Below are 12,536 nucleotides of genomic sequence, written 5' to 3' on the forward strand. Positions count from 1 at the left end.
TATGTGATTAAGTCCTAAATAAAACCAGACAACAAAAACCCTTGAATCATTACTCAGTAAAATAAACAGATTTCTAGCTCCAAGAATTTCCTATTTGTGGATCTTGTTTTAATGAACTCAATTCAAACTGTTCAAATGCAAAGGTTCTTGGAGATAAATTACATGTAAAATATCACACATGGATATTATTCATTGATATTGGTTATTAAATTATGGACTGACACAACCATCTGTTGAAACTTTGCTCTTTTAAACTTCAATTTTTCCTTTTGATCTTATTTGCCATTGAAAAATATGTTTTCTACTTTGCATGGAAGTATTGAGATCAAATGCCAAAGGTAAAGGGCTGGGGATATAGCTCAGTTGGTAGAGTGCTTGAAAAAGAAAAGAGAAAAAATGCCAAAGGTACATCAAATTCACATTTTTTAAAAGTTGGAACCAAATGGCTTCTCACTTTGAGAAACAATAAGAGTTCCTACATTTGACCATATGATCACCATCACACTTGAGGAGGCAATAACTTTATGACCAGTTTCCACTTACAGAGAATAATCTCACATTTAACAAGGTAGACTTTGTATAAATTAGTGACTTTTACTAGCTCACTAAGCCTGTTCAATTCTGATGACATTTTTTCATAGGAAGACATTCTTAATGGGAGAAGCAGCATGCTGATGCTCATATTATGGAACCAGTTCCTTCAGTCACTTAATTACTGTAAAATGCCTTTCTGTCATCATAGAGGCACCAACATCCTCAAACTCAAAATTCACATACAACCCACATGTGCTGATGATGCTACAACGTTCAAGCACGTGAGTAATGTCAAATTGTTAAATGGTTTTTAAAAATTTACTCTCAATATCTTGTTACAAACCAGCTCTGGACCAGACTGAGCAGCACTGTTCTACAAGACAAATGACCACATTTTTTCAACAACTTGGGGAAAAAAGAGAGATGGAGAAACCTCAAGATTAAACATGTTTTAAGTACTTATCAGCCAAGTGCTATGGATGACCTTTCTCAATTACAATGAAATTTTATGTGTCAAAAAAGGTAGAATAATTACTGAATATTTTATATTAAGGTGTAGCTGTTAACTTTTGTATGTGCAATAAAAATTTTTTTCAGATGAATACATTTAAAAATACAAACTAAAATAGTGATGGATAGCATGACATGCTCTCTGGGATCTGCCACAATATAAGCTGGCATTGATGGAGAGAGGTGTACTGTAGACAAAACGTTGGTCATATTCTGATACTGATGAAGTTAAAGGGATAGTATATATTCCATTATAGCATTCTTGGCTACTGTTGTTATGTGTTTGAAATTTACAGTGTTTTTAAACATTGAGAAAACACCCAGTGACTATGAATAATTAGTATTTTATTATTGATCTACATTATTATTATCTGATCCTGTTAATATGAAACATCCAGAATACACAAATTCATAGAGATAAAAAGTATTTTAGTAGTTGCTAGGAACTAGGGGAAGGAAGGCCCTGGCAAGTGACTCCTAATGGGTACAAAGTGTCTTTTTGGGGGTGATAAAAATGTTCTAAACTTAAAATTGTAGTAATGGCTATGAAATTCTGTAAATATACTGAAAACCACTACACATTCGAAAATGGTGAATTTTATGATATGTGAATTATAACTCAATAAAGCTATAAGCCCCTTACAGTATTAATGTATTTTTAAATTTTCTCCATATCTTTATTGATGCATTATAATTAAACATAATGGTGGGATTCGCTGTTATGCATTGGTACATGCACATAATATAGCAATATAATTTGGCCAGTGTCATTTCCTAGTACTTCTGTTCTTCTTCCCCTCCTCCCACTCTCAGTTCTTTTCCTCTCCTGATCTCTCTTGGATTTTCGTGAGATCCCCTCTTGCACACAACATTCATTTTTCTTCTCTATTTTCCACATGAGAGAAAACATGACCCTTGACTTTCTGCATTTGGTGTTTTTTTTTTTTTTTTTTAACATAATGTTCTCAATCGCATCCATTTTCCTGCAAATGACAAAACTGTACTTTTCTTTATGGCTGAAAAAAAACTCCATTGTGTGTGGAGACCACATTGTCCTTATTCATTCATCCATTGGTGGACACCTAGGATGGTGCCATAGTTTGGCTATTGTGAATTGTGCTGCTGTAAACATGGGTGTGCATGTATCACTGTAGTAAAATGACTTTTAATTCTTCAGGATAAACACTGAGGAGTGGTATAGATGGATCATATGGTGGTTCTATGCCTGGTCTTCTGAGGAACTTCCATAATGATTTCTGCATTGGTTGTATTAATTTACAATCCCACCAACAGTGTAAAAGTATTCCTTTTCCTCCACATCCCCTCCAGCATTTATCATTTGTATTCTTGACAGCTCCCATTCTAATTGCAATGAGATGAAATCTTAGTTTTGATTTGCATTTCCATTAAGTGCTAAAGATGTTAAACATTTTTTCATATGTTTGCTGGCCATTTATATTTCTTTAGAGAAGTGTCTGTTTAATTATTAACTTATTTATTGAGTTTTTTTGGGGGTGGTAAGCTTTGAGTTCTTCATATATTCTGGATATTAATCCTCTGTCAGAAGAGTAGCTAAGATTTTTCTTCCATTCTGTAGGTTCTCTCTTCTCATTCTCAATTGTTTGCTGTACAGAAGCTTTTTGATTTGATGTCATCCAACTTATTAATTCTTAGTATTTCCTGAGTTTTAGAGGTCCTATTGAGATAGTTATTGCCACTGCCTGTACACTGAAGTCTGGACCCTACATTTTCTTCTAGGAGTTGCGCAGAGACCAATTCCACAGTCTCTGATCCACTTTGAGTTGACTTTTGTGCTAAGTGGTAGAAGGATCTAGTCTCATTCTTCTTCATGTGATCCCTAATCCTAACATTTATTCCCTGAAAAGAACAGCTTCAGATTTGAAGCCTAATAAATGTGGGTCTCACAGACCACATTCTCTGAGCTCAATCACCAGGATGCTTATATTACCTTCTTAGTCACACCCAGGTTTAAATTGTCTGACAAAGTTACCCAGATTTTTGTGGTCTGTCAGTCCCTAAAAGCAGATTAAGTCCTCTGCAGACCTAGATCTAATTGCAAGCACTTGTCCTTGTGTTTAGGCATTACTAGATTCACACAGCATCTGAATTGAACAAGAATTTTGGCTGAAGAAGAATCAGTAGCTTTTAGAACTTGAAAAATGCAAGCATCCAAACTCTGAAACCTTGAGCAAGGGTCTCTGGAGAGAATGGCAAGTGGTACATTCACAAAAAGGTGGTGCACGCTTTATGGTAGGACTTTTCAAACACCCTGCAAGGGTAGAGAAGACAGCTGCAGGGCATCACCAAGAACACATCCTGTCATGCTGCACCACCCCTTCTGGGAGGTGGATTTCCTGTTGCTTTACGGAGAAAGGGCAGCTGGGAAAACACAAAGCAGCAGCAAAGGCAGCCCCTCCTGGAAGCCAGATGAAGCCCAGTAAGGGCAACTTGGGACAGTAAGCCAGCTAATGCATACTGTGCTTCTTACCAGGGGCCTGCACTGTGGCAAGGTCTTCATGTAATCTTCCTGACAACACAAGGGGTCAGTCCTATCATTACCATATTTACAGGGGAGGAAAGTAAACCGGACAGGTCAGACCTCCACCTCAGCAGTACGCAGCTGGTAAATGGCGAGGTTAGGATATAAACCCACACTGTCAAGTTATAGAGCAACTGCTCGGAACCATGGTATGATGCTGTCTCCCTTGCTTCAAGAAGGAATTGGCTTTCTACACGCCAAGTATAGGGCAAGTTCTTCAATATTCTTTCAGGTTAAGTGCATTTTGACTTAAATTTACCCAGTATGATCTGTGGAGCAAGGTCCAAAATCCTGTGTACTGCTGCTGAGAGTCCACTGTAAAGCTTCCCACTCAATAGAGAAGTATCCCGTGAACCAGGCGCAGTGGTTCACATCTGTAATCCTTGTGACTCAGAAGGCTGAGGCAGGAGGATCCCAAGTTGGAGGCAGTCTGGGCAACTTAGTGAGACACTATCTCAAAATAAAAATAAAAAGGGCTAGGGATATAACTCAGTGGTAGAGCACCCCTGGGTCCAATCGCCAGGACCACAAGGGAGGAGAGAGTGTCCCATGTATTTCATGGCCAGGCTCAGGGCAGGAGTTCAACCAAACACTCATATGTACACCACATTCCAGAGTTATCAGTGAAACTCCAAGAATTATTTTTGCACTGATCTTCCTGTACATGCGTATGTGTATTTTAAATTCTTGTTTATTTTATTCTTATCATTTCAGCTGTCAAAATACAGTGGCTGGGGAAACGTGCAGTCTGTAGTAAGTTCTTTTTTTTCTTTTTTTTTTTTGTGGTGCTGGGGATTAAACCCGGGGCCTTGTGTTTATGAAGCAAGCACTTTACTATCTCCCCAGCCCTGTGGTAAATTCTTCAAGCCAGGTATTTTTCCCCAGAGCAGCTAAGTCTTAGATATTTCACCCGATTTTATACTGTAGGTGCTTAGGTTACCACTTACACTTAATGAACACAGAGGCTCACATTTGGAGGTACACTCCCCCATCTCATCAGGACGTGCTTAGGTATCAAGAAGGAATTCAGATGTCCTTACTTACATGGAAATAAAGTTAATCATCAGGAAGTTTTAAATATGCATTCCGTTTTAATGAACTTGATTAAGGCAGCGATTGGGGAACCTAACTCTTGTTTAAGACTTTGAATGCCTTCTTCTTTTTCCCTAAAGAACCTTTGTGCTCTACTTAGCTGAGCTGGAAGTCCAAAGAGTCCTGCTAATGGTTCACCAGATTCCTGTGAAGCTTCTGTTTCCACCTGCCAAGCACGCAGCACCTGCTCACAAAGTATGGAGTGGGAGGCGGGGAATGAGAAACGTTCCTCAGGCATTCCCTCCTCAGGTCCACAGCCTTTCTGGCAGGTCAATGGCTAGCTGCCTCCCTCCCTCTACTCCATACGCCAGCACAACAGAGTATGTTTTCTGCACAACAGAGACCACCACTTGAACTTCCTTGTTGATTAACTTATTTACTGCTAGGCTGTTTAATCCCCTCACTCCGACCCCTTGGGAACAGGAGCCTTGTCCATGCTCACCATCCCCGTCTGAACTTGGGCAGTCCCTGGGCACTGCAGCACTTAGAGGTTTCCTGAGTACATGAATAAGCTAGACATGAGATGTCTAAACAGAAAAATAGGATGTGGAGACTGTTCTAAATAACCACCCAAATCACTTTACAAAACTGCTGGCCAAAAGAAAGCCAGAAATCTTCATTCCTCCCCACTCCCGGGGTGGGGGTGGGGGTCCAAGTCCCCCTTATTCCCAGTACTTTTTCAAGCTCAGAAAATAATTCTTCCATAAAAGAGATTTTCTTTTCCCTTTTGAGCACAGACAATCACCACAGCATAAGTGTAGGCTTTATACCTAACAGGATGGTAAATTAATTAAAAGCATTGTGCTCCCATAAGTCATCTGTCCTCCGACTGTCAGCAAGACTGCTAGAGTGGCAACACGATATCAACTCAGTGGTTAGAGAAATGCTTCAAGTCAGCGTAAAAGTGTCTCATTGTCTTTGAAAATGAAGCTCTTTTTACACTAAAGTCACATTTAGTTGTGTTATTAATACTTTGACTTGGTGTAGGAGAAAAAAACCTGTCCCATCAACTGGGAATCAGTTCCTCCAGGGCTTCAGTTAGGGATTTAATGCAATGCAGTAGGCACTTAACTAACAATGCTAGGTGTGCAGGCGTAACCCAAGCCACCTTAGGAAGACACATAACCTCACTACATATGCTCATACACTGGACTTCAGAAAAATAAAATACTTTTATTGGCCTAGGCACTCTCTGACAACCACCTTCCTGGGTCACTGAGATGTGCCAAGTTGGAAAAGCTGGCTCACCACACCTAGGCCCACACCCACTGCACCTGTGTAAAAGAGAGGACTGCTTTTTGGAGCTACAGTGATCCTGGAGATAGGCCCTTGTCTACACACATGCATGCACTTGAACACTTGTTCATGATAGTGGGAAGCAAGGGGTTACTGGCAAAGGCTGGGGTACTTTTGAAGAGTGAGAGCAGCATTTTGCTCTTCAATTGGACATCTGTGTAGCCAGCAGCCTTGCTAACTTGCCCCCACTTACTGGGTCAGAGGAAAAGAGAAATGAAGATGGTTCAGAGGAGATTACAGACTCAAGAGGGGCCAGGACAGCCTTCCTTCAAGTACAAGATTCTAGAGATACCCAATTGGCTCCTCCAGGGTGAACACAGGAGGCAGGTACACTGTGGGGTATTTAAGGGCTACCTACCTCATTAGGTTACTTTGAATTGTCAAATGACTAGAATAACTCCTGACCCTCAGTAAGTGCTCTACATATAAGTGGTTACATTTCTTATTTTATTTGAAGCCCAGTTCCTACACGATTACAGCAAGTCCCTGACCTTTCTGTGGTTCAGGTTGCAAATACGAACAACATTTACTTCACGGGGTTGGATCAATGCATGCTAAGAGCCTAGTATCTTGGAAGTTTTTCATTCATTCGTTCTTTTAGTGATCCTTGAACAACTAGTCAATGCCAGACAGATGCCAGCAAAACAAATAAGCTCCCTGTCCTTGTGGAGCTTCAAGTCTAATGAGAAAGGCCAACATTGAGTTATAAACTTTAAGTGTGAGGCATGTTACTAAAGAGAAGGTTAGTGAGCACTGGTGATGGGTATCTGAGGGAACAAATTTATCCTGTGAGGTCAGGAAGTGCCCTTTAAGGAAGGGGAAGTTCAGCTGACCCCTGAGAGTAACCATGAGCCAGATGAAGAAGCACTCCAGATGGAGAAACAGGTGTACAGATCCAGAGTCCAGAACGAATGTAGCACCTCAGAAAAGTTAGAAGAAGTCTAGTATGGACAAATGACAAAAAGCAGCAGTGGAGCGTGATGATTAATTATATACATCAACTCATCAGGGCCACAGAGTGAGTACCCAGACTTTGTTCAAACATTTAACACTATTCTGGGTGTTTCTGTGATAGTGTTTTTGGATAAGTTTAACATGCAAGTCGACAGATGAGTAATGCAGATTGCTTTCCACAATGCAGGTGACCACAATCAGTGGAAGACCTGAATAGAACAAAATGACCAGCCTCCCTCAAGCAAGAGGGACTCCAACAGACTCACCGCCTTCAGACATCATCTGTGGCTTTGGCTCTTCCTGTTCTATGGCAGATGGCTTCCTGACTTGCACTGCAGTTCCAGCTTCCATGGGTCTCCAGCTTGCTGGCTTAAGACTCCAACTGCACCCTTGCCTGGGTCTCCAGCAGGCTGACCCATCCAGATTTTGTACTTGCCAGTCTTCATAATAGCCAGTTCCTCATAATAATTCTCTCCCTGTATTCACGCATGCGCGCACACACCCTTCCCTCCCTCTCCCTCCCTATTAGTCTTTCTTGTGAAAACCCTAACTGATGCAGAAAATAATAGGCAATGTGGACATGAGGACCACCCAAATATCCAGTGATCCCAGTGGGTAAGTCAAGGGGCAAGAGGTCAAAGGAGGGACATGGGGCAATAGTAAGCCCTAGGAGGGCCTTTTGGAGGAAGGCCCATGACAAGATCTGTGAAAGGACAGGTCAATGGCAAGCCAGGGGACATGATGAGAAATGTTACTGCTGCAAAGTGAGCAGATGTCAGAGGCTTGGATTAGGGTAAAGATGGGAAGAAAAAGATTTATAAATACCAAAAACTTTTAAAGTTTGAATATCATTAACATATTTTCTCTTAGTAAAGGGAGATAAAACATTCTTTTAATTCTCCTTGAAGGAAAGAACTCACTAGTAAAATAGATTCACTGGTTCTTCCAACTTGAACATATTTATTTGCCCAATCTTCCATTCTATTGATTCTGTCTCTCCTTTCCTCAGCCTAACAGTGACATAACTGTGAAAACAGAAGCCAAAGGAAAGAACAGATCCGGGACTTTGGCTGGATTCCCAGACAGGAGAAGCACCTTCCCACCCACTGGGAGGCGAATGCATGTGCACAAGCACACAGAGTGCACACAGAGCTGTGCATCTGTGGGACATGCAACAATAATGATTTATCCTGTACCCTTCACTTCCATTCCTAAAGCAAACTGAGGATAATAATGCCTTGCATGGATCCCCATTCTTGCATTTTGTGTATAGTGTGTTGGAAACAAACCCAACTCTTTACAACTCCTGACATTCAAATGTAGAAATTTAATAAATAGATTTGTTGCTGGAGGCAACCTCCATGAACAGCATGAAGACCAGAGGAACATGAGACAATGGCAGAACTGAGAGATTAGGGATGTGGCTATCGCAGAAACTTCTCTACCCACTGTAAGCAAGACTTTCACTGATCCATTTCTTCTGGATCTGGAATGTTTTCAAAGCAAGTCTTCTTGCCTGGGTTACCACCCTCTTTATTCCTCCAACCTGAGCCCTTCCTGCTGGCCCTGCCTGGCTCCCACATTAGAGAACTGTGAGTGGCCAGATCAATGCTATATGGACATTGCACAAAATGAAGACCACTCCTGGTCTATATCTCTGAAAGTAAACCAGGCTACTGAACTTCCTGCTGCCACTGAAAGAATATGAAGAATGACCTTTAAGGTTACTATAGAATCAGGCAAAATGAAAGGGGATTCTAAAATAGCAATGTATTTTCCCTTCCCTTGATATTAAGGTTCTTATACGGATCAATTTTATATGTCAACTTGACTAGGCTAAGGGATACCCAGATATCTGAGTAAACATTTCCCAGTGTTCTGTGAGGGCATTTCCAGAAGAGAATAGCAATGGAATTGCTGGGCAGAATAAAGTGAAAGGTCCTCCCCCATTGTGGGTGAGCATATCCAACCTGTTGAGGGCCTGAGCAAAAACAAAGGCAGAGGAAAGCTGAAGGGTTTCCCTGTGTTGTGCTGGGAATCAATCTTCTATCCTATACACTCCTGGCTTTCAGGCCTTCAGACTCAGACTGGGATCTGCACCATCAGTTATCAGTCCTTCAAACACCGGGATTTCCAGCTTACAGGTAGCAAATAGCTGCATAACTGTGTGAGCAACTACCCTATAATAAATCTCATTCTCTATATATTCTTCCTATTGATTCTGGGTTCTTCTCTTGAGAACCCTGACTAATAGTAAAGAGCCCTCACTCCTTACCCCATTCAGGAAGTGGTAAATGAGGCATACATCCCCTGCAGAATCTGAACTACTATGAAATGGGCTGCCTCTGATCAGATCCTCTCTCCAGCTGGGGCCAGAGCTACAACTTGAGGAGTCACATTTCAGAGCCTGCATACAGGACCGCAGTGGGCAAATGGAAGGGCATTGAGGCAAGGCTGAAAGGAGATACTGGCTGGTTTGAACCCTCACTTGTTTGATCCACAGATGTTCAACCCTCTTGGTTCTCCAAAGTAAGCACCAGGGGTTATGGGAAAAGTCAGATGGGGCAGAGCACACAGGATCAGTTAAAACCTATAGGAAGCAGAGCGCATGTGCACGCACACACACCCCATCTCCACACTGGTGCCTCAGAAGCAAAGTAGCTGCTCATGGCAGCAAGAGGATGCCACAAGAAATATTAAAAGTGCACAAAAACAACAGCATAGAATTCTGGCTTCTCAGTGAGAGACAAGGCTAAGAACCTCAAGGTCAGATGCTTCTCTCTAGGGAGGGCGTCTGGATTAAATTAAAGGATTTCTTTAATTTTCTTCAAGCGGAAAGAGCTCCTGTGGGTGCAAAACAGCTGAGGGCATTTTCCTTTACTGCCAAAGGCTATTCTCCCCCTGCTATTCTGGTTTCCCCTACCTAGGGTAAAAAATATGTGCGTTCACATCATTCACCTATCAACCAATTGCATATGAGCTCCTTTTATTATAGAAAAATGCTTAGTAGCCTAATGGACTGCATCATTACGAGACACCACAGGTAGAGAATTTGCTATTAAGATTATTCTTTAACACAGATTACCAACTCAGCCCAGAGATCCATTTCTGCTGTCCACTCGAGGGTGGCAACTTCAAGGTATTCACTTCTGCATGCTTAGCACCTAACATGGCAGTGCCCTAAGTGGCTGCTGAATGAACACGTGAAACTATATGCTTCAGCCACTAAGGAAACCACACAGAGCATGAGGCTGGCTGGCGGGGCTCACTGCAAATCCTGCTACAGCACATCTCTTGCAGCATCGCTTATGGCACTTGGGACAAACAGTAGAAGAAATACTAGACTTACAGGTAGACATAGAAAGCTAGATCCAGTCAGGAACTAAAGCTCTTCTGAAGGACAGGAATGAGTTATAAAGATGATAACCACACGAGACTAGCAGTGTAGCTCAATGGTGGAGTGCCTGCTCAGGCACGTGTGAGGCCCTGGGTTTGATCCTTGACATCAGAAACAAAACAAAAAAAGCAGAATCATCCCCTGTGGCCACAGATCAGTATCTCTGAGCACTAAAACAAGTTCAGTGCTTGGTTTTGTCACTTTTTATTACATATTTAGATGAGAAGAGCAACTCCTCAAAAGAGCCTTCAGGTCCCCAACCATGAGCTGCAGAAAGCGCCTTTTTTCTTTACTTTTTTTGGGGGGAAATGGGGGGTAGAGGGGGTTGCGATTGGGGATTGAACCCAGGGATACTTTACCACTGAGTTACATCCCCAACCCTTTATAAAACATGGTCCAAGTTGCATAGGGCCTAGCTAAATTGATAAAGCTGGCCTTGAACTTGCAATTCTCCTGCCTCAGCCTCCAAAATCACTGAGATTACACATACGCAACACTGTGCCCAGCAGAAAAATCCTTCTTTTTTTTTTTTTTTTTTTTTTTTTTTTTTTTGTGGTGCTGGAGATCGAACCCAGGGCCTTGTGCTTGCAAGGCAAGCACTCTACCAACTGAGCTATATCCCCAGCCCAGAAAAAGCCTTCTTTTTTTTTTTTTTTTTTTTTTTTCTTTTCTGAAGTTTTATACTTTATTTATTTATTTTTTGCATTACTGGAGATTGAGCCTAGGAACCTTCCACATGCTAGGCAAGTGCTCTACTACTGAACCACATTCTCATGAATCAGTTATTTATTTATTACTTATTTATTTTGAGACAGCATCTCACTAAATTGTCCAGACCGGCCTCAAACTTATGACTCTCCTGCCTCAGCCTCATGAGTAGTTGGGGTTAAAAGCGGGTATCCCCACATCTGGCATTTTACACGTTTTCTGTGATGAACACGTATTTCTTTAGTTATAAATGACTTTTAAGTAGCCTGATGCAAAGGGATGGGTATTCTTTGAACTTGAAGGCTGGACTTGCTCTTCTTGAGTGTTAAGTGGAATCCCAGGTCCCTTGGCTGGTCTTCTGGGCTACAAAACCACCACCCATAGGGTTAAATATTCATTCTCAATATTAGGAGAGGCTCTCCAGTCCTTCACACAGCCCGGAACTCAGTGTCAGGAACAAGCACTCTGACTTTAAGGAAGGAAGTGCCTTTTCACCACAGTGTTTTTCAGAATGTTCTCAGAGAGTTGCTGGACCTAACAAGTCTCTTCTTTTGGGGTCCTAATTTGGATGATTTTGGAAAACTGCCACAAGACCCTCCCACCCCGCAACAGCTGAGTGATGCAGACCATGCCTGCACCGCAGAATCAGGGCAGGAAATTACATTCTAACTGTAGGTCTTTATTCAGAAATCCAGGAGCCTCACCACAAACTCGAGAGCCCTGGAACCTCAGTGCCTGACCTACAAGATCAAAGCTTTGCATGGCATCTCTCCAAGTGAACTTCTTTATTTATTTATTTATTTTTTTTATTGTAAACAAATGGGATACATGTTGTTTCTCTGTTTGTACATGGCGTAAAGGCATACCATTTGTGTAATCATAAATTTACATAGAGTAATGTTGTTTGATTCATTCTGTTATTTTTTCCCTTCCCCCCACCCCTCCCACCCCTCTTTACCCTCTATACAGTCCTTCCTTCCTCCATACTTGCCCCCCTCCCTAACCCTAACTCTAACCCTAACACTAACCCTTCCCTCCCCCCCATTATGTGTCATCCTCCACTTATTAGTGATATCATTCGTCCTTTGGCTTTTTGAGATTGGCTTATCTCACTTAGCATGATATTCTCCAATTTCATCCATTTGCCTGCAAATGCCATAATTTTATCATTCTTTATGGCTGAGTAATATTCCATTGTATATATATACCACAGTTTCTTTATCCACTCATCAATTGAAGGGCATCTAGGTTGGTTCCACAGTCTGGCTATTGTGAATTGAGCAGCTATGAATATTGATGTGGCTGTATCTCTGTAGTATGCAGATTTTAAGTCCTTTGGGTATAGGCCAAGGAGTGGGATAGCTGGGTCAAATGGAGGGTCCATTCCAAGTTTTCTAAGGAATCTCCACACTGCTTTCCAGAGTGGCTGCACTAATTTGCAGCCCCACCAGCAGTGTATGAGTGTACCTTTCTCCCCACATCCTC

At 41.8% G+C, this 12,536-nt stretch overlaps 1 protein-coding gene across 2 annotated transcripts in view; it reads right to left on the reverse strand.

Moving 5' to 3' along the window:
* ANKRD6 (ankyrin repeat domain 6) overlaps positions 1-12,536 on the reverse strand; it is a 214,604-nt gene that overhangs the window by 91,155 nt on the left and 110,913 nt on the right. The window lies entirely within an intron of this gene.

The sequence above is a fragment of the Sciurus vulgaris genome (assembly GCF_902686455.1).
Source record: "Sciurus vulgaris genome assembly, chromosome: 7".
In the NCBI taxonomy this organism is placed as follows: Eukaryota; Metazoa; Chordata; class Mammalia; order Rodentia; family Sciuridae; genus Sciurus; species Sciurus vulgaris.